We start from the raw sequence: 24,383 nt of genomic DNA, 5'->3' as shown, positions 1-24,383 counted from the left end.
ACGGCAACTAGTTTCATGAGTCAGGAACAAACACATTTTTAGTGCTCATTCAGGCTCTCCTATAGCATGCTAATAACGATCTTTTCTTGAGATTAATTTACTAAGAAACCCTGTGAAATAATTGAATTGCCCAGTGGCTCGTCTACCTTTATAGAATGGGTTGGGAGATATCTGCGTCCTGATTGGCTGATAGGCATTCCAAGTCAATGAATTATTACAGTACAAGCAACGGGTAAAAACAAGTCCCAGCAACTAAGACTTTTTACAAACAGATATTATTGCACTGAGCGTTTAAGAACGTTTCAAAAATAATTTTGAATTGGCTGCCATTTTTTCCCTAATAATAAAAAAATAATAATACAATGTCAGATTTCCTCCATGTAAATTTCAACTTGTTTGGTGACTCCAATGTCCACACATTCCTGGAGGATTTAGACCACAACAGTTCGGTAACAGAACCGACAGTAATAATTAAAAAAAAAAAAAAAGGTCAGGAAAAAAATGAAACCATGAGTACTACAAGACACCTCTCTCTCAGTACTGCTGAAATGAATACAATTGAACCCAATAAAGAAGAGCGGAATACAAAAAAGTAACCGCTTGGGCTGTGTCAGTTTCTAATGATTGGTCTGCACAAACAAAAAAATAATATGGACTGGAAAACTGCACCTAAGACTGAAATAAACACAGTTTTAAGAAGTTTCTTGCTGAAGTGAAGTGTATTCAGTTAGCAGTTACACACTCTTGCGAGCTGGCCTGAATCGTTTTTTAAATTCTCCCACAGTGGGACAATCTATAAACATAATTTCAGATACCTACTTTAAAACAGCAAACAATGTCTTTATTTCTGTCCTGAAAACTTACACGCGACAACAAAAAGACAAGTCACAACATCACCCTGCTGTATCTCAAACAGACTTAAACAAACTTAAATCAGCGGTACTCAGCACACAGATATCTCCCAACCCATTTTATAAGGTAGTTTAAGAAGCTATTGGGCACCACCAGCTGAGAAAGACAGGAAGTCCTGCAGTTACATCGTCTCTGGAGTACCATCATCAACTTGTAAACAAAAAGGCAGAAACAAACTCCCCTACACAACAAACAGTGCCACCTACTGCACAATCTGTCCAACTGTGTAACCAGCCATAATGTGTCTATATCTTTACTTCGAAAAACTTATAACCCATTTTATAAGCGCAATAAGACACTCCCAGGGTGTTGTTTGTGCTTGAATAACCGTACTTCTACGGCCTCGTGCCTCACTACGCCCCTGGGCTTGCGGTTATTCTAGCACAGAGGTTCCCAAACTGTGGTACACGTACCCCCAGGGGTACGCGAGACGTGTTTAGGGGGTACGCGTGACAAATTGTGTAATGGCGAACATTTTTTTTTTTTTTTTTGCATTTTCATAAGACTTGTCTTACTCACACAAAACTTTAAAACGCATTGGAAATTCCTTTTAATTTCTGCCGTGAAATGGAGAAATAAACAGAGAGCCATGCAAGACAGTCTCGCGGGCAGCGCGACACTTGGGATCAACGCTGTGGTGTGCTCGTTTATTGCAAACCTCCAAGTGGTATCAATGAGAACAAGGATACACAGGGACAGTGACGTACAGAACTCTCACCACCAATAACTGTACAACGCGAATTAAATGTGTTATATTTATGACGTATGTTTTTAGTTTTTTATTAATTACATTTTTTTGGTGCTTATTATGAGCTATTTTCGATTTTTATGTAAATCATTTTTTCAGAGCTTTCGATTTTTATGTACTGTATGAAATTGTTGTTTTCTGTTACTGTACTTTACAAAATGCTTGTTTTTTTCTGTCACAAAGTAGTAACTGTACAGTACCACACTTTGTACCTTCTTTCTTTTGTTGTCTTCCACAACGAAATCCCTGTGGTCACGGACACATTCTTCTGGGTTTTTTGTGTTTAGGCATTTTTTTTACATTTCGACACAATTTGCAATTCTGTTTTAAATCCTACGTATCTTAACTGTAATATAGCTTTAAATCCCGCGAACAAGCCTCCAGTCGAGAAAGTATTCAGAACTAATCAATACAAGTTAGGGAAAGGTAGTTTGTCTGTTGTTTATGTATTAGGTTTTTGAGTTATGTGAATTGAGTATATTTCCAGTGTTTTTCTGGTGTTTATTATACACAGATTTTTTTTTTTTTTTTTTTTTGTATCAGGGGTGTTTTATCGGTTAAACCCTAAAATCAGAAGCCGTAATTATATTATTATAGTCATTTATATTGTAAGTATATTATTGTGTATGTGTATAAATCTGTGTATTATGAAAGCATATATTAAAAACAACATGAAAATATAAATCTGTATGCTAGGGGTACGCAGACAGTTGATAGGTCTGGAAGGGGGTACGCGGCAATCAAATGTTTGGGAACCTCTGTTCTAGCACAACCAACACCCTGTCGTGTCTTATTGCTTACATAACTTACCTAGCAAAGTATGCAATTGCTTCTTTACAGCTCATTGCATTCATACTTTATTTACAGAAAAACAATACTTCAAAATGTGTAATTATTTGTACAATGGCTTCACAACAGACACAACATATGGAGTAAACTGTGAATTTCCAAATACTGTGTTGATATACAGTATTATTTCATATGTAACCCTGAACAAATGTGAAGCATGAGAGTTACCCATCACTTGGTGCACAAATGTGACAACATTTCTAATTCTTAAAGCTAGATTTGCACTAATGAATAAAGGTTAAGCTGGTTATCTTCAGGAAATTATTTTGGAAAATGGTATTGGCAATGTTTCTGTAAATCAATCAAATGAATTAAATGCTGAAGACCTTCTGATCAGTAATATAGTTTGCAGTTTATATTTTAAGTACCAATAATTGGTTAATGTGGCGTTGGCTTTTTTTGTGCTGTTGATTTGGATGTTACTGCAGAGCTTCAAAGATCCACAGATAAAAACTAGTTTGATTCTACCCAGATCTGAATAATGTTGTGTGAGATATGTGGTGCAATGGTAATTGTATAGGGCTAGTAGAATAAATACAAAATACTACTTTTCACTAGTCACTAGAAAATTGCTAAGATCAATTTTAACAGCATTTATTCTATTTATTTTTTTATTTAGAATGTCCAATTATTTAACCCGCTATTTCTTCTCAGAAATTTGGAAGGTCCAACTATGTTCCATCACTGCAGCAACTCTTCACAGCTCAGGAGAACTGAAGGTCAGCGGGCCCACTGCCAAGCCAATTTGTTCCAACACCCTTTTTGGGTTTTTTGCAAAGTACAGGGTCAGGGGAATAAGCCTCTCTTCACCCAAACTGATCTTGTGCCAGCAGTGGGAAGACTATTTATTCAGCTTTCATTATGTTATGTTTTGTGCAAACATGTCCTTCATTAGGAAGCAGCCTTTCAACATAATCTTTTAGTTTAAATATTCTATTAAGTACTGTAGCGGTCCTGGAAGTTAGCCCAGTTATATTAGGGGTGACTAGTCACGGTAGCCACAATAATTTGTGCACTAGTTTCCAACCTGGTCTGCGGAGGAATCCCTGGCCAGCTGTGGAGGTTCCTTAACATAATTGTAGGGGCATCCTTACTAAATGTATCCCTGTGGTTTGCTTTCTTTTATTAGGTTTGTCTTGGGGAGGGTTTAGAGGAGGGGAAGAGGCTAATGCTCAAAGTGAAGTATAGGGATCTTGACTGGAGTTCCGTTGCTTGTACTTTCCTGTCTGCAGCAAATAAAAGTACCTGGTACCTTGTGATCCATGATGGGGGTTTGTGTCATCAAGCCAGTGGCGTGGGAACAATTTTTTTATAGTGGGGATGCTGAAAGCCATTAAACAAGACTGTAACCCCTGTATATGATGGAAGCCATGCATTAGGTTGCTATTATATGTTCAACATGTTAATGAAACAAAGCCAGTATCTTACCTGTTTATCTATTTAAGTAAAAAAAAATCTTTAACCACAGTCGTTGCTACAATGTTTAGAACATGATTACCATAAAACTTTTAGAGCAAACAAACCGAAAAGTAGTGTATACGGTTATGATCCACTTAAATACTGCAATTTACAAATGTTTACTTCTACACACAGGTTGAACAGTTGTGTTTTATTTACAGTAGTCATTGTAGACAAGGACAGTCAGAAGGCTCCAAAGGTTGACTTGCACCTCAGTGTCATGCTGATGAATTTTTTCATGAGGGAAGAGACATCTAGCGCACCCAGAACGTCACTGTGTACATGTGTTTTTAGTATTTCAATAACCGTTCTCCTGTATATAAGCTACTAATGGGCTCCAACTACTAACCGACTCTCGTGAGAGTTCAACCGTGCGATTTATAAAATATCCTGTCCATGCTGTGACAGTCAGTTCTGATTGGTCTATTACTGTTTGTGTTCACAAGCCATGTAAAAGGGCACAGTGCACTGCACACACAGCTCATAAAACACTGCTCATGAAACTAGCAGGACTTATCACTGCAGCAGCAGGTGCACAGCACCCCTGTATTTCAGCCAGAGGGTCTTGCCACACCCCCAGCACCCCTAGTTCCCGCATCCCAGGTCTCTGCCTCCTGATTTATATATGGTTGAGAATGTGTTTGTTTAAATGTTTTAATGTATTGCGTTTTTCTGCTATGATGGGGCAACACCCACCCCCATTACGTGGTATTACTTTGTGTTTTACAACATCGCTCACATGAGGCTAAGTTTTGTAACCGGTACTGTACTTTCAATAGTCATCATTCTTATTGACTTTTTTTAAATACAAGTGCTCTAGACCCCATTGGTCCCTTCGTCAGGTAAATGTATTTGCAATAGACATAATTCAAACTTAAACATTCCCTGTCTCCCTGTTAAAAATATGCTTGCAGCTCTAAAATGGAGGTTGTTCTAGCCATGCAAACAAGCAACATGCAGTTGTGCCAATAAGCGTGCATTATTTTGGGCAGTCAAATGAAAACTATGTTTGTTTTAAGCACAGTAATGTGAAAAACTATTTTCAATATACACTGCAAAATTCTGATGCTAGGATGAAAGCATGTAGCTGCACGAAAGCATGAGAAAACATTGTGCATAGATACCACAAAATATTTATTGAATTGTGTGTGTGTGTCTCACGCATGTAGCATGAAACATTTAGTGAGTAAACATAGCTTAGAAGAAACCTTTTAAAAAAGAACTTTAAATACAGTGCTGCACAGTTGTGAGATTGTAGATGCAGGATGTCAGTATGATTCAGATCCTGGTGACATTTAAGAGCAGTGATGTAAATCAGTCTGTGAACCTTATCCTTCTAATGCTTTAAATTGATTTTGCTTTAAATTGAGATATAATTATGAATAATTAAAGCTGTAGTTTCACTGCATTGAGCCTTATGCTCCATAACGGCTGCCAGTATGCTTTAGTCACCTGAGAATGTTCAGGTCAAACAAAGTTGCTTGAAATACAAGTCCAAGAGTCTGCATATCCCACTGACAAATTTATTAAGAAAAAGCAAGGCTCGCCAATAAGTGACATACGAGCTATGAACACTCTTTTCAGGTATGATTAACAGAGTGATTTCTTTCTATCCTAATGCATAGAATGTCCAATATGTTCACCTAGTTTCTAAAACTGTGTATGCATGAAACTTGTAATTATATAGTACTTTCTGTACTACAGTACTTTCCAAGTACACTGATATTATGGTGAATATAATATAATATAAAAGGAAACCTACTTCTCTGATACTACGGTGAATATAATAAGACAGGGAACCTAGTTCTTGCATGTTTCAATGTGTTCATAATGCAGACATGGGGCAAGCTAACTCAATGCACAGACGGAGACTGCAAACTCGACGTTTACCAATCCATATCTGTTCATAAGAGCCAGGGTCAGACCAGATGTAATGCCTTCTCGACTCTCCCTTCCATTAACAGTAATAGCTTCTGGTGGTTTACTAAAGTTCACATGTTTAAACCATTTTGGGTGCCTACAGTAGAGGTAACATTTTGATCTTTTTGTTTGAGAGTGGAAGTACTTAAGGGGGAAAAGCCTTTGGAAATCCTAGTTAGTGTATTAGGGAAATCTAACTAAATCCCTTCAAGAAAGAACCATTTACTTGCTAGCACTGCAGAACGTCAAGGATGCAGCTGGTGTTTGAGTGAATACAGATTTCAGACAACATATTAATGGCTCTTTGAAAAGTCTCCTTTGGAGTAGTGACACTAATTGGGGACTGGATAGATGAATTACCATACCAGCAGTGCTAGAAATAGCAGTAGTGAAAACTGATCTACAATATTTGTCTTTGCTTGGATTTGTGAAGATGGTTGTTCGCTTTTTTTTGTTAAAACAACAACATGTTTCATGTGGTTTTCCTTGCACATTTCTTGTAAGTTATTTATATATTTTAATTACACTGTTGCAACTTAAATACTATGTAAAATGGACTTGCAATTAATGTCACTTTATATGATATGTTACATAATTTGCAAACTATTAGGGTCCAAATGCTGGTGTGTTTTATTTAATGCTGGCCAATCCATGGAAAGTGGGTGGCAGAAAGGGTTAGTTGGAACCCCGGGTCACAGTCAGCAGTGACATAGCCTGGATTCGAACCTGCCATCTCCAGGCTATAAGGCGCATCCTGCACTCCATAAGGAGCGCCTTTACTGGATGTGCCACTTGGGAGCCCCCACATTCATTCTTTCTATAATAAACATGCGATCATGGGAGCTTATACAATATCTGTATGATATGGAACATGACTAAAGGTCGGATCCACCTAGCGGCCCATAATCAGGCGCTAACCATTGCCTTAAACTTAGTGCCTTGCCTGATCAAAATGGGGCCCATAGTATTTCATAATGGATTGCTTAAGATTGCACATGATGTTTTATTAAAGCCATGGGGAATAATTATTGAGATTAGACCAATGAGAGACAGAAGATATTTCTAGGTAGGCACTTTTGGAATTAGTCATGCAGAAGCCTCAGTATACAGTCTTAGAAAATAGTTTTTCATTTGTATTTATTAATAAACATTTGCATAATTTAATATTAAAATGTGATTAGTATCAAATTACTTCTCCTCGAGACACCATTCCGAAATTATTCATGTCCACCAGGCAATTTCTCATTTCTCATGTCAAGATAAACTTCAGTGAATACATAATAAAACTCAGCTCCACTCTTCAGTATGTGCCCATATGTGACCAGCTAAAAAGAAAAATCCAGATGTTGAAATGAATATACAGATATAGCTTTTTATGAAGGAGGTTTAGTTTATGAAGCTGTCTTCCACTGAGTTGGAGATTTGATCTAACACTGATGTGCCAGACCTGTGTTATTTCACATTACAAAAATAGCACTCAATTAAACCTTCAAAGGGGTGCATTCAGTCTCAAGTCCAAGGCACATGGCATCCATTCTAATCCCAATTTAACATTTGAAATTATTGAATAATAATTTAACATACATTTATTATTGTACCTTGTTCACTGTTATGTCCTATAAAAATGACAGCAATTATTGATATTTACTGGTGGGAGACTCCTGGCTTCATTGTACATTAGAGTCTTTTAAAGCAATCATAAATGGACGAGTATGGTAATGCGTCGGCCATGCAACCAAATTGCACACAACGCTTACTGATGATGGATGATACATTTAATAAGAGAGCCTGTGTGCGTTGGCCAAAGGCTCAACACATGTTAGCACAAGAGGTTAACATTTTGTTCAGCACCGGAATGAGAGGATTAAGCTGTATCTTCTGACATCTGTAACACACTTTAAGGAATGTCGTGTGATAGTTTGCTAATTTAGTGCAGTACACTTGGTTTGCCTGAAGGGGAGATAAGGCAGTTCTAATAACCTTACAAACAACTGAGAAAAAAAAAAACTAAAATAAGAGCATTTAATTCAGTCATCTTAAGCAGTGGTTAATGTCATGTTCACACCTTGGTGCTTATATTGGATAGTTATCAGTACCAACAATACAGTATATGTATGTATACGGCTAACTACACAAGTACCACTATTTTATATATTATTGTTTAAAATTAAGCAAAACAATGGTTCTGGCAGGGAACTCACTTTACCTTAGATCAAATCATATTTTAGGCGCTTCCAATACCAGACTAAATCGTCAAATTGAATAGCTAGTTTATTCTGCCACATTTCCATGAACCACATAACCCGAGTATGTGCTCGAGTTGCCCCTCCACACCTCCATTTCCATGGTTTTAAATTGCTCGAGTTGGATCCCAATTTGGGCGGGAGCCCAAATTCTCTTGTCCGATTTCACTCCTCCAGCTGGCCTGAATTCTAAAGTCTGGGAGTAAATTACATCACTAAATGTCAATCAAAAATGTTGTAGGGGACGGGAACATACCGTATAACGGGACATTTTGGCTAGTATTAAATTTGTCGGATTTGCTACCTTGGGGGATTTTGATGGTTTTTGAATTACTGTTTTTCACTTTTTTTTGTATTTATACTTTTAAATAAATGTTTACTTAATGAAACCTGTCTGCTAAAACAGTATCTCTTACAGTAACTCATTATACTAGTATCTACAATGTCACTGCAGCAACTTGGAAAACAACACAAAAGACCTTCTAATCAATCTAACTAGCAAGCACTGGAAAAAAACAGCTCCATTTTATAAGGTGCAGAACTAATTTATTTTAACGTTTTGTTTTGTTTATGGACTTTGCGATACCTGCATGGTGGGTGTCTTCAGTAACAGTCGTATCTACAACGTATCGACAAAAACAATCAACCATTTTGTTACAGACTTTCTAACAAGTCTGGCATAAACAATTTTGGCTGTTAATTAAACCCTTGTAAAACAAAAAAAAAAAGAACACGAAAAATGCTTAACATAAAAAAGAACAGTCCTACTACAGTAACAGGCACAGTTTACAGTGCCTCTGGGTTTCTGATCACATCAGATCAATTCCAGATTTTTTAAATCCTTTGATAGAAATGTCTACTCTACTTTTAATTTTTTTCAAGCAAATTGGCTTCATCACTGCCATTCTCATATCCATTTATTTTGACATCTGACACATTATTTCCCTTGTCCAGCGCTTCTGTCCCTGTTCTGCATACCAGTCTGCCAGAAGTATATGCACTGCATGAAACAAATGCGAAAGAATATCTATATGGATGTATCTTTTAAATAATTGACAATGTGACTGTAATACCGTCTGCAGCAAATGCACGTCTTGACCTTTAACTCGCAAGTATTTCCTGCCCAACTCACGTGACAACTCGGGTGACTCGGAAAACCATGGAAACGCCTCCTTTTTCACCAACTCACTTACTTCAATCCATTACGACCCTGCTGTGTGCCAGAGTTCACCTCCTCCTCCCCAGCCTCCATCTGCTTTAACGGGGAGGGCAGCTATCCTGCTCCGCTGCCCGTGGCCTCCCTATGGCCAGCCTCTCCGTGTAGCTAAAACATGTATATTGTAGTAGTGTGGTCTTGTCTGTTTTAATAAATAATCTATCACAGGAGATTCCTGACTGAACTATTATGCACATAATATATTTAGAGCTAGAGCATCCATTTTGAAAAGAGCTTTGAAACAGACTTTAAAGTGTCAGGCTGTTAACAATGAAAAGAAAAATTACAGGTACGCTATTTAAATAGTTGTAGCAACACGTGAGTGTAATGCTACTTACTCTTTAAGAGATTCATACACATTATTAGAGATGATGGTCCTCTTCTACTAATTATTGAAACAACGACTATATATGGAACCACCTCTGTTTACTGCAGATCAGTTGAATAGCACCTGGTGTTATGTAGCAGAGTTTATTCCTTTGAGGTGTTATAAGGGGGGCAGGATTATCAACCCTTTCTGTCTCTGACAAATAGGTTTTTTTTAGAATCAATTTATCCCAGGTTATAATCTATGGTTTTGACAGAATGTGGGCATGATGCTCTGCTGAATATGAGAAGTATCATCTTTCAAGCCCCATTGTTTGGTATACTTCAAGGACACTGGGTTCAGTTAATGAAATAATTAACATTGTGAAAGAAAAGCAAACATTTGATGTTTCATGAATACTGTGATAGAATACATCTGCTTAACCAAGATATTTGTGTAACGGCTGTAAAGATTGTGGATGACAATTCTAAACTGCATGCCCTACTTATTGTTTGCACTTAACTTGCATGAGTGCTTTTGCTTTCGGATGAGGTAACATCATTATCAAGCATCTGCTTCATTGAAGTCCAAGCCTTGTTTGAGTAAATAAAGGATTAGCAATTCTCAGTGGATTTTAACAACTTTTTCCATAAAGCAACTCTATTTTTTATCACAGTAGATATAATTGGTCGACTTTTGTAGTAAATCTGCCACTCATCCTGTTCTATTTAGAGCATACTATGAACCATTTTAACAGTAAATTATTCTGCATTTCTTTAGAAGTTTGGGCATGCACCAGCCTTGAAAATGCTGTCTCATGAATATGATAATTAGCATCAATATGCTAGCTAATATCTAATCACAGTTATTAACCCTACAAGCTTTACTACAGTTTCCTGATCTGTTGTTCTTTTTAAATTAATATCTTGCAGTGTTGTCATGTTGATTATTTCCAAGTCATCTGTTAATTTTACTTAGTGACTGAGTGTCAACACATATGATTGCTCTAAATAAATTCTATATAAAACACAGGCGGTAACTGATGCTTGTATTCAGCAGTAAAGTCTTCATTATTTATTATTTGATTACTGCAGCAATTGATCATTTGTAATCTGTGTCAGTTGCAGGAACACACAGTTCTTTTCAGCTTTCATTTAATGTGGCATGACAATTATCTTCTAATCTAACAGTCATGAATCCATTTCATCCCTACACGAACACGTAATTCCTTTTCTAAAATGTGTGTAACCTTTGTCATAATTTTGTTCATTTCTTTTTTTAATTTAAATGTCAGATTTAAATTTGTAAAGGAGGCATAAACTGAAGGGACAGCTTATAACTGTGAATCAAGATTTAAGACATTACATTGTTAAAACTTTAAACTGCCTGTTCTACTCTACCCCCACCCCACCCCCCACCCCCCCACCTATAGGATTCATGTCCCTTGTGACGGGTATATAGTGGAGACTCATATGTCTGTAAGTATCTCACCCTTACATTTTTAACTTCTTACATTTTTACCTCCAGAACCAGACACTCAAGTGCTTTATACTTGGTATAGCACAAGTTCTTGAGAGCATCAAGGCCACCTATTTATTCATGTTCAGAAATTAGAGATGCTAATGAAGGTTATGTATTGAGAACCGCTTGCCTGAGTTTAATCAAACTTTGCCAGCCAGTAACATACACACTAATCATGTTCATAAGTCCACGTGTGAAAACCATTCAGGGTCACTCATTGTTATAATACTTTTTAATATAATCAAATTATATATTTTATGTTTTTTTTTTCTTTTATGTGTTTTTAGTACAATTAACCTGTCAGAAATGTAACTTAATATTTTGTTAGACACAGAGTGACACAGAAAACATCTTACAAGACCGCAGACAGACTGTGACTGTGCGTGTTTTAGGACTTCTGCAAAGTTATGCTTTTGAAGGAAACAGAGTCTGGGTTTACAGTTCTGCAAAATATGGCACTGCAGTACTCTGTTTCAAACACCAGATGGTACCTCAGCTCCATTAACATTTTTTTTTTCTCACACACCCTAAACTAATGCATTTTAAAGTGATAAACCATTAGGCCTAGGGGTGAGAAGGTCATTTAACTATTCAGGTGAGATGACCTAGGAAGTGAAGTGAAGACAAGGCAAGGAAAAAGAGCTATCTTTAACATAGTATGGTATCATATACATGTTTACTATAATATGTTTTTTTTTTTTCTTTCTTTCAGAACTGCACATGTGTGACCTGTGTAGTGAATGAAAGTGCATGACAGGTACTGCTTACATTTCAGGTATGTGGCTTTGCTGGACATCAGACATTCTCATCAGTTTACTGCTTGTTTTAATTTGAGATATACAGATTATTATTCACTTCTTGTGCAGAAGGGCACTCATTTCAACCAGACCATTTTTCAATCTATAGCGTTGTCTTTGAAATATCTGCATGTCCCAGTTAACCTATAAAAACAATATATTCAATAAAAGAAAAAAATATATCAGTAATAAGGTTACTAGTGGGTAAGAAAAATAATTCCAGGGGCCATTCATTTAAATGGGCTTCATGGTACAATTAAACAATGTTTATTTCTTTTCATCACCTTTTAGATAAATGTAGGGTCTTTCTTTTCTATAAGCCAAGTATGAGCTGCTGGCAGAGTTGGATCATTGTAATCCGTTATGTTGTCATTGGATTTTCACGAGAGTACATGAGTAATAGAAAAGTATTATGTGGGCTGCTGTCAGAATATTTCTGTTAGTGGTAGATAATAGCAACAAACTGTACTGTCAGTTGAACAAATAAAGTGAATTGAGTGAGCACCTCTGAGCTGCTTAAGCTGAAGAGCATGTCAGATTTGTGATGCTCATACTAGGAGACAAGAGGTCTTGTGATATTTGAAACCATTTGCCAGTCTCCGGATCATTTCTTGTGCTCTCAGATATATTTCTGTCTCGACTCATTCAGACATGGCACATTTATCCTGGACATCTTCTAAGGAACACAAATTAAAGCCAATAACTGACAACATGCACGGTTGCTCTTTTTATTACACACAAAATAAATAAACTAAAACAAACTCCTAACAGTACCTTTTCTTCCTTTGACACACAGTCGGGACTCTTCACACAGCAGAGACCCCGAAGAGACTAACTGCTCTCTTTTTAAACTCTGCACCTGGCTCTAATTTACAATGATAGCCAGGTGCAGGTGATTATTAACAATTAACTAAATTAACAAACAATTAACACACTGGGGTGGTGGTCGGGGCTGTGGTGGAGGTGGGCTCCTCACCTCCTTCTCCTTGCCTGTAGCCAGCGGTGGTACCTGTTAGTCCTTCGGCTGCCCCTCTCGCTCCGCCAGCTGCTCATCCTGCTCCTCTGCAGGCAACGGCTCCACCTTCCCTGGGACTGGAGTCAGCTGGGCTTCTCTCACCTGCTGCCATTTTTGGAGCACCGGTTCCAGCTCAGTCGGCTCCTGCTCCGGTAGCCCTAGCTCCTGCCTCCACTCCACTTCCTGTTGAGCAGTGGTATTTTTATTAATCTGGTTGATCAATTATTTTAGATCTTCCATTTTCTCTGGGTCTTTTAGGGGCGCCCACACTTACTGCCACCATATGTAAATCGGGCTTCACTCTCCACAGTTCGTTTGCCCCTTTTCAATCAAACCCAGGACACACAGACTTGAAGTTTAAGCACTTATGCGCTATTTTTAATAAACAAAATGAAAACAAAAACCTAACTCTGTTTTTGGAGTGCTGACTACACACATAAGGAACCTAACTATACTGCAGGACAGCTCAGCTGTTTACCTAACAAATAAACGGTTTTTAAACAAATAACACAACGGCTATACACAGAACATTTAACTACGATTGAGCATTCTATCAATCGGGCTCCTTCATACAGCAGCAGCCTTGAGCAGACTGGCTGCTTTCTTTAAATGCCATGCACATAGCCCTAATTTACAATGGTAGCCACTAAGTGGTCCAGTGGTTAAAGAAAAAGGCTTGTAACCAGGAGGTCCCCGGTACAAATCCCACCTCAGCCACTGACTCATTGTGTGACCATGAGCAAGTCACTTAACCTCCTTGTGCTCCGTCTTTTGGGTGAGACGTAGTTGTAAGTGACTCTGCAGCTGATGCATAGTTCATACACCCTAGTCTCTGTAAGTCGCCTTGGATAAAGGCGTCTGCTAAATAAACAAATAATAATAATAATAATAATAGCCAGGTGCAGGTGATAATTAAACAATAAATAATAATTAAACAATAATAACAACAAATAAACAAATACACGTTTCTGGCAGGGAGGATATTAACCCCCCTCCCTGCCTTGTTACAATATATATATATATATATATATATATATATATATATAGATAGATAGATAGATATATAGATATATAGATATATATATATATATATATATATATATATATATATATATATATATATAGATATATATATATATTTAAAGATAGAAGTAAAAATGATGTCACACTATATAGAACACCATTACATCATGTAAGAATAAATCATTGATTTGAATATAAACAAAAACAACTAGTTGTCATGCAGTCAAAAACCTATAAATACCTTCAATGTTTTGATTCAAACACATGCTCCCTTGAGAAATATATGTACAGCGCCTTTCATAGTGGACCACCATCACAAAGCGCTTTTATGCCATATCATTGTCAATAGGTTTTGACAACACAGGCAGCAAGGACGTGAATGAAAGGTGTTTAAATTGTTCAGGATATTTCTTAATGATACTGCCTCCACAGCACAGTTTATTTCTCCAGAAAGGTCCATAGAGTTAATTTGCCCTGTCTTTGATACAGAAGTACCTGCCAAGTGAACTCAGCCCTCAAGTCTGTTACATCTTACTTGCAACAGGTAGATGCAGATTTTATATATTATAGAAAAGATGATATATAAATAGTTTTAGGCATTTATGGTAGACGCTGTAAGTTTTACCCATTGCCATTTTAATCACTATCTAAACTACATAGTAGTTATTTATCAAAAAAAAAAAATGCTGGTGTTAATATATACACAGTCAAAATTCTAATTCTGGTAGATGCTTGGATCCAAAATAAAAGGATATGCTAGGGTCATGTCAATTACAATAGCCTGGTAAATAAAATCCTCCCAGGTGTTGAAAGATCTGGAGTGAAGCCAAGTTTACAACTGGTATATGAAATACAAGCCAGCCCAAAAAGAGCAGTAGAAATCTGACCTAAATCACCAGCAGCATCAAACACTACAGTTTAAATACGGTCAAACGGTCAAACTCTGAAATGGATATTTTCAAACTCTTGATCCAATCATTCCCATGTGTTCCAGGGCACATCCCATAGAGTGTTGTATCTTTGTTAATAATTTATTGTACTTCCAAATGTGATTTAGAATGAACCCCTTGCTGGTGGGTGAAGAAAGGCACAGTGTTAATAGAAAGAAGAGAACATTTGTGTTCAGATGCATTATTAATGCTTTCAAGTGCAAAAAAAAAAAACACAAATATTCAGCCTGAGGTGTAAAAGTACATTTGAACTCTTGGACCTGCTTTACATTATATTTGCATTGTAGTCAACATTAATTTCCTGAAATTAGCATGTACTGCAAACTTGTTGAAAAAAAAAACTCCCAAAAAAATGTTACACAGAAGCATATTGATCTTGTATTAAAACTCAAAGTAAAGCTTAAAGGATTACATGTGAAAACATGACACATGGTTAATATTTAAAGGCCTTGTGGTCTTAAAAGGTGTACAAACTTACTCCACTCTGAAACCCCTGCTTACCAATATGTTACTATGTGAGCCAAATAGTCATTAGTATGTTACTACTTGCAGCAGTGGGAGGTTATAACTGATAACGGCAAGGATATAACATGTCATATATTAAACAGTTATTTTCTGCATTTTAATTGGTTATGAGTTGTGCTTGAAGTAAAGTAAGGGAGACTGCAATGGATTTCACTACAGCATCTTAGCTTAGTTACCTGGACTGGCAGCGAGATGGTGGACAGCAGTGTGAGGGTCCCACTATAATGGGCAGTATAATGGGAAAGGACTCTATGTATCTTAAAAAAGGCTCATATTTCATGCACTTACGTAACATAGTAAAAATAATATTCAGAATGTACATTTAAGAGTAAATATTATTTGCAGTCAAATATATTATTACATTAAAATATATATATATATATATATATATATATATATATATATATATATATATATATATATATATATTACTCACAAAAAGCTATACAAAATACAGTAAGTACAATTGTACATTTCTGAACCATCTTTAAATCTACATCTCAGTCCTTTTTCTTTTTTTTTTTTACAGCTTGCCCATGCTTCTCAGTTTCAAACACTGACATAAAAAGCACAGTCTATTGGATCAAGTTTCAAACCTCATATATCAACAAAGCATTAGGACATTTTAGTATCGACTTACTTTACTTACTTTATATCACGATACTTTATATCTTTATATACTTTATATACTTTTACAATACTTTATATCATCTATACATGTTTAATGCATTTTTCTTACCTGTTAAATATACTATTATGTGTGGTTTCTTCATAGATTATTATTTGCCATGCTCTTCAGAAACAACTATTTCTAGTTTTAGCAAGCATTGGGAATATAGTTATATGGAGAAACAACAATACAGAATCAAACAGAACACACACAATAGGAAATTAAACAGGTATGAATAAAATACAGAATAAAGAAAATGTAGGTGATCAAAGTATTCTTCGAAGTTTGACTTTTGACTATTATTTTGTCAGGTTTCTGTGGATATTTGGATGCAGTTGGTTTTAAGAAGAAATCTAATGGAAAAATAGGACCTCTGCTTGATATTGCAGCTTCAAAGATAAACACAGGATACTGGTTCATAAAGTAAATGCTTTAAGGTAGAAATAAAAAAAAAATGACATTGGGGTCTATCTATATAGGCGGGACGGATTGCACTTAAATAAAAAGGGAACCAATCTACTCGGAGAAAGGATCCTCGAGGAGGTTCAGAAGCATTTAAACTAGAAAGGAAGGGGGGAGAAATCATCAAAAAAACAGAAGGGAGTCCACATCAAAACAAGGGCAGCAACTCAGGTAAGATAGCTATTAAATGTATTTATCTAAATGCTAGAAGTCTCAGAAACAAAATGTTAGAACTTGAAGACACTGCACAAACAAGTAACTACGATGTGATAGGTGTCACAGAAACTTGGTTGTCTGAGAGTGATGGAGACGAATATAATATTAGTGGGTATATACTGTATAGGAAATTCAGGTGGGACAGAAGAGGCGGAGGGGTAGCGCTATACATAAGAAATAGTCTTGAAGCCCAGGTGTTAAATCTGGAAGAAAAAAACAATGCAGAATCAATATGGGTCAGAATAATGGACAAAAATTCAAAGGGCATAATAAAAGGGGCATGCTATAGACCGCCAAATTCAGACACCAAGCAAAATAATCTGTTATAAAATTACATTAGAAATGCATGCAGCAAAGGACAAGCCATATTAATGGGGGATTTCAACTTCCCCCATATAAAATGGGAAAACCCGGTGGGGAGCACGACAGACGAAATTGAAATGGTGGAAATTACAAATGACTGTTTCCTAATGCAATTTGTCAAGGCACTGACTAGAGGGGAGGCATGCCTTTAGTCTTTTCAAATAACGAAGACAGAATAACTAAAACAGGTCAGCGAACCATTGGCAAACTCAGACCACAACATGGTCTCATTTGAAGTGCTTCTTAAAACCCCCAAAGTAATGACTAAAGCTAAGGTTTACAATTTTAGAAAGGCAAACTATGAAGGTATGAAACAGAAACTAACAGAAGTAGATTGGAATAAAATAGAGAAAACATCCTCAGAAAAAGGATGGTTGTTTTTTTAAAAAAAAAAAAAAGAAATGTAGTACTAGAGGCACAAAACAATTAATAGATTTAATAGATCTATTAAAAAAATGTTCAGAGAAAAAAGGCACTTTACAGAGCATTTAAAAGGGACCAAGAACCAAGTAGACAGAAAGAGTACTTGGAACTGCAAACACAAGTCAAAAAGGAAGTTAGAAAGGCCAAGAGAGAGATAGAAATGAGCATTGCTAAGGGGGCTAAAACCAATTCCAAAAAGTTTTTCCAATATTATAACAGCAAGAGAAAATTCAAGGAGAAGGTAAAATGTTTAAGAGATACAAATGGCAAAATCATAGACGAAGATAAAAAAAAATAGCAAATATATTAAATGATTACTTTTCACAAGCTTTTACAAAGGAGGGTGCGGGCAACATGCCCCACATGTCGACCTGTTCCTATCCAGTTTTAAATAACTTTAGCAAAACAGAGGCAGGAGTGTTAAATGGACTAGGAGCTCTTAAAATAAACAAATCCCCTGGGCCGGATGAGATCCTCCCAATAGTACTCAAAGAAATGAAAGAAGTTATTTACAAACCGCTAGATTCTGGTATAGTAAGCAAACTTGTTAAATTTGCAGACAACACAAAAATAGGAGATGTGGCAAACACCGTTGCAGCAGCAAAGGTCATTCAGAATGATCTAGACAGCATTCAGAACTGGTCAGAAACATGGCAAATGACATTTAATAGAGAAAAGTGTAAGGTACTGCACGTAGGCAATAAAAATATAAATATCATATGGAAGATACTGAAATTGAAGAAGGAATCTATGAAAAAAACATAGGAATTTATGTTGACTCAGGAATGTCTTCATCTAGACAATGTGGGGAAGCTATAAAAAAGGACAACAAGATGCTTGGATATATAGTGAAAAGTGTTGAATTTAAATCAAGGGAAGTAATGTTAGTAAGACCTCATCTAGAATATTGTGTTCAGTTCTGGTCACCTCGCTACAAAAAGGATATTGCTGCTCTAGAAAGAGTGCAAAGAAGAGCGACCAGAATTATTCCGGGTTTAAAAGGCATGTCATATGCAGACAGGCTTAAAGAATTGAATCTACACAGTCTTGAACAAAGAAGACTATGCGGCAATCTGATTCAAGCATTCAAAATTCTAAAAGGTAGTGACAATGTCGACCCAATGGACTTTTTCGACCTGAAAAAAGAAACAAGGACCAGGGGTCACAAATGGAGATTAGATAAAGTGGCATTCAGAACTGAAAATAGGAGGCACTTTTTTACACAGAGAATTGTGCGGTTCTGGAACCAACTCCCCAGTAATGTTTTTGAAGCTGACACCCTGGGATCCTTCAAGAAGCTGCTTGATGAGATTCTGGGATCAATAAGCTACTAACAATTCTTCCTGAGCAACATCCGAAGAATCCGACCCTTCCTCACCAACTACGCTACCCAACTCCTGGTCCAGGCCCTGGTACTCTCCCGCCTAGACTACTGCAACTCCCTCCTGGCTGGCCTCCCTGCGTCCGCCACCCGTCCGCTCCAGCTCATCCAGAACTCTGCTGCCCGCCTGGTGTTCTCTCTGCCTCGCTTCGCCCACACTACTCCACTACTCCGCTCACTCCACTGGCTCCCGATCACCGCTCGCATCCAGTTCAAGACTCTTGTACTAGCCTACAGATGCTTTGACCAGACTGCACCCAGCTACCTCCAGACCCTCATCTCTCCCTACACCCCCACTCGACCTCTCCGCTCCGCCTGCACTAGAAGACTAGCTCTACCTCCGCTACGCTAGCCTGCCTCCAGAGCCCGCTCCTTCTCCACCCTTGCTCCGCAGTGGTGGAATGACCTTCCTACAGATGTCAGGACTGCCCAGTCCCTGACCACATTCCGGTGCCTCCTTAAGACTCACCTCTTCAAACAGCACCTGTAGAACTCCTCTGTTTGTATCCTGGGACACTATCACCCTTCATTTAAATGTTTTTTTTATTTTGCTCTTATCTGCCCCCTATTTTACTGCATTTAATCCTGTACTTCAGAATACTGTAATCTGCCAAGTGTTTAACCTGTAGTATTTTGTATTTAATCATATCCTGATGTAACTATCACTATTATCTACTGTAGTATTGAATTGTGGTTTGTCACACTTGTACTTTGCTTGAACAAAAGTTATTGTATTTCTTGCTCTTATTGTATTACTTGTATTGTAACACTTGAAATGTATTTGCTTACGATTGTAAGTCGCCCTGGATAAGGGCGTCTGCTAAGAAATAAATAATAATAATAATAATAACAACCAAACGAGCAAGATTTCTCATGTTCTTATGTTCTTATTCATTCCCGTCAAAACAATCATTTAAAAAACAATCTCTAGTTCTAGACCTGCTGATCTAAAGTGACCATGCTGTAGACGAATAAAGAGCAAATGCTTGTGCTGATGAAATATTGATCAGCACCATTCAGAACTATAAACAGTGTTCCAGAGCAGTAAAAACAACACAATTCAATTTCACCTGAATTGACCTTTTAGCTACCAAGATTAAAAAGCAACAGTCACTACCACAAAGTCCATTTCAAGGATGAAGGTAATTACTTTTTGAAAGAACATGCTGTCCTAGTGAAATGTTAAATTCTGTTTCTTTCAGTGGCATTCTTTAGTTTAAGGTTTAAGGGTCAAAGCTCCCAAAGAAATATTTTGAACCTCTTGGTCAATTGTGACCCAATAATATATTGTTGCTCTTTTGAAATGTCTTAACAGGTCCTAGCTACACCACTGTTTCTATAAACTGGCTATAGGACTCTCCCAGTATGTTAGCAACAGCTTGACAAGGTTTGGAAAAGGTTGATATCTACAGTTTAGTATGAATTTACTCTATACCACTTTGGACAGCCCCTTTATTAGGGAAAGTCACACATTTCTGTTTATGTTGAAGTGGAGCCCCAATGCAAAACAGGTATGGTATGCAACAACTGTATACGTGTATTTTCATTAACAATAAAACAATGATACATTACTGTAGCCATAACATCATTTTCCAATGTCACCATTCCTGCACTATCAAGCTGAAAGAATGCATGGGAATGGGTTTGGAGGACACTGCTTTGCTCGTCTCACTGGCCTGTAGCACTGTGGTGGGATGTGCTAGCATCACTACAGTACATTAGTGCAGAAAGCAAAACTAACCATCTTGTGGTCTGTTTCCTCCCTGTTATCTGATTTAAACCTTTATTTCAAAAGACAAGGAGTTCATAAATATTAGATAACAGTGAATGCAGGTACTAGTGTGGAATAGAAAGCTTGTTTGCATAGAGTTTCAGAACATATTTCAATATCTGAAATTAGCATACAATAATGCAAATATTTAAATGCCACTTTAATTGATTAATAGATGTTGTCTTTATTTTGTATGATGTTTTCTATAATTCTGAGTGGTTCTAGGTTATGATGTTTGCTATAATTCTGAGTGGTTCTAGGTTATGATGTTTGCTATAATTCTGAGTGGTTCTAGGTTATGTTGCTCCAATATTGAATAATTCTATTTTTTCTTTCTATCTTTCTGTACTATAACTTTCCTTATAGCTTGTTAGGAGAATGCTTAGAAGTGTGTCCAATGCCCTCTTTACTTACATTAATCCAGCCTAGGATTCCCCCCAATGGTGATTCAGTGACCCACATATTAATGCAAAAACAATATACTAAAAAAACAGCAAATTAGGTTTATAAAAAAATCATGCGTATACATTTTAAATGGTATTAAGATCCTCCACAGATTTCAGTATGATGAATTCCAGCCTATTTAAGTAATGGATTCACTTGTTCAATATTATTTCTCATTTCTGTATACCAGCAAATTGTCTGGAAATACATACAGTGATCTCAAGCTTACCTATTTTTTCTCGTTTGAAATGACCACGTCTTACAATTGTGTTCATTGTGTCTGAAAGACTTGGTGATAATTTCACTAATAATAATGGAGAGCATAGAAGAACATCTCTGAATTTCATTTTTTTCCTTCTGTTTTTTATAAAGCATGGGATTAATCTAACATATCCAGTCTTCAAATGCATGCCCTTTTACGCTGCTGGATTCCTGCCCTTTTGTTTGCTTATCTTCTATACTGTATATTGCTACAATCACGCAAAACATAAGGTAGTATGTGTAGCTGTGAGAAACCTGCTAAAATGATTACATTGTAACATAGAATTACCAGGGTGATATTATAGCAGGGCCATTGTGAAGTAATTATTCCAAATCTATTGTGTTGTCATTGGTGCTAATATGGTCTGCTAATGGTTCTGCAGTTGTTTCAAAGACCAGAGTGTCACAACTAACTAACTTAATTGTCTCATACCCAAGCTTCTAAACCATTATTACACACTTGACAGAATGTTTCAACACTACATTAGTTAACTTGCCACAAAATAATTGTATGTTTATAACACCTTGTAAATGAGTTTTGTCGTCTTGATTAGAGCATGTCAACGTAGAAGGCACTGTGAACTGTGAGGGTAACGTTCCACATTTTGCTATGTGTATCAGTGTAAAGTACTTGCTTCTACTTGGCTGTACAGAATGATGATGTCCAAGTACACCATGCGCCGGATTGCAAATATGAACTTTAGCACATTTATCACTGTTCAGACCCACAGTGAAATTTCTGTGTAAATAATACCATGTCTAGTAAAAACAAAACAAACCTTGAACAGAACTTAATCTGAAATAAAGCATGACTGAAACATTTGCAACCAAACAGACCACAGTTGAATAATACACCCACTCCCTCAATTTCACATTTTGTTTGAATTTGTTTTTCATTTAGTCAGAGAATAATGTGGGAATGAGTGTACTGCTGCTGCCAGTTTTTGTGGAAACATTTGTCAAACCTTTTATTAAGTTTCTTTTTAGTTCTTCCTACGATTGAGTGTTAAACATTAAGGATGAGTTCCTGTAGACCCCCACTATAAAGTTAATGAAAAATGTATACGGAAAAAAAATGTAAAGCATAAAATACCATGATGATGTTCAATAACCAGGGGCATCTCTGGAGCTTCAGGTTTAAAAAGACAGGTATTAAAAATGTTGCGCCAACAATTATCCAATTGTTTTCTTGATTCGAGGTAACGATACCTCTACGTGTTTGCAACATATAACAAGTATGTCAGTAACTTAAATAGCTGTAAATTCCAAATGATGACCATGACATACTGTATATAAACAGTATTTACAGAGGGGAACAGAATAAGAATTACTGAATTTAATGACAATGTGGCAGGGCAGAAGCTTTGCTGCTGTAAACAGTTTGTGAGCAGGAATGTAAGGTTGGCAGGGATGGGGTTAAATCTGTCCCTGCCAGCAATCACAGGTGTGGCCATTCCCCAATTAGGTAATTGGTGCTAAATGGGGAGTGGCCACATGTATAAAAAGGAAGCAAAAATGCTTTGTTTGGGAGAGGGACTAGGTGAGTGTTTTGAGGTGCAGGTGCAGGTGCAGGTGCAGGTGCAGGTGCAGGTGCAGGTGCAGGTGCAGGTGCAGGTGCAGGTGCAGGTGCAGGTGCAGGTGCAGGTGCAGGTGCAGGTGCAGGTGCCGGTGCCGCCGCAGCCTATAGTTATTATTGTTATTTGTTTATTTAGCTGACGCCTTTATCCAAGGCGACTTACAGAGACTCAGGTGTGTGAACTATGCATCAGCTGCAGAGTCACTTACAGCTACATCTCACCCGAAAGACAGAGCACAAGGAGGTTAAGTGACTTGCTCAGGGTCACACAATGAGTCAGTGGCTGAGGTGGGATTTGAACCGGGGACCTCCTGGTTACAAGCTCCTTTCTTTAACCACTGGACCACACTGCCTCCCTATAGTGCATATTGTTGTCTTGTTTAACGTTTTATTTTGGTCCTTGTGCCTGTTTATTTGTTCTGTTGTTTGTTTCTGTCTACTAAATGTGTGCAACAGCCCTTTGAACTGCAGCTTCTTGTCTTTGGGTCTCTTTCCTACCGGTAAAAGCTTGGGCCATGACGCTACCCTGTCACAGACAATTTGATAAGATATCCAGATATACAGTATGCAAAAATCTGTGACTAAGAGGGATGGCTGTACGGACAGACAGACAGACAGACAGACATTCATTTATATTTTCAGAATCTGGTACTCTCAATAACATAAAGTAAATAAAGTTAAAACTAAGTTTCACGACATTTGGTTAACCAGTTCTCCAGATATATGTATGCAGAAATATGTGTGACATACAGATGGATGGATGCACAGACAGACACCTCCTTATATCCCCAGAATCTGATATTTTCAATACTTTATGCTAAATAGTTAAAACTAAGGTTCATGACTATTCAATTAGCAATTATACTGTATATCCCCTTTGCAGAACTTATGTACAATTGCCTCCAGTATCTCAGTTTCAAAGAGAATTTCATCCCCAGTGGTTGATAATCAAGAGGGAGCTCTCTATATGTCTTAATCAAGGGGTGAGTGGGATTAAAACAGGCAACACATGCCCAACCCCTGCATTAAAGTATCTGTTTCAATACTAGGTATATAATCCTAGAGATCTAAAGCCCTTAAGAGGCAAGATCCCATATTTCTAAAACAAAAAACGACTACCTAGTTTCTCCTATAGAAAGTAATGAATGTTTATTTTATTTTATTTATTTATTTCTTAGCAGACGCCCTTATCCAGGGCGACTTACAATTGTTACAAGATATCACATTATACAGATATCACATTATTTTTACATACAATTACCCATTTATACAGTTGGGTTTTTACTGGAGCAATCTAGGTAAAGTACCTTGCTCAAGGGTACAACAGCAGTG

This window comes from Acipenser ruthenus, chromosome 1 (assembly GCF_902713425.1).
Source record: "Acipenser ruthenus chromosome 1, fAciRut3.2 maternal haplotype, whole genome shotgun sequence".
NCBI lineage: Eukaryota > Metazoa > Chordata > Actinopteri > Acipenseriformes > Acipenseridae > Acipenser > Acipenser ruthenus.
Note: the sequence above shows the minus strand (reverse complement) of the source record.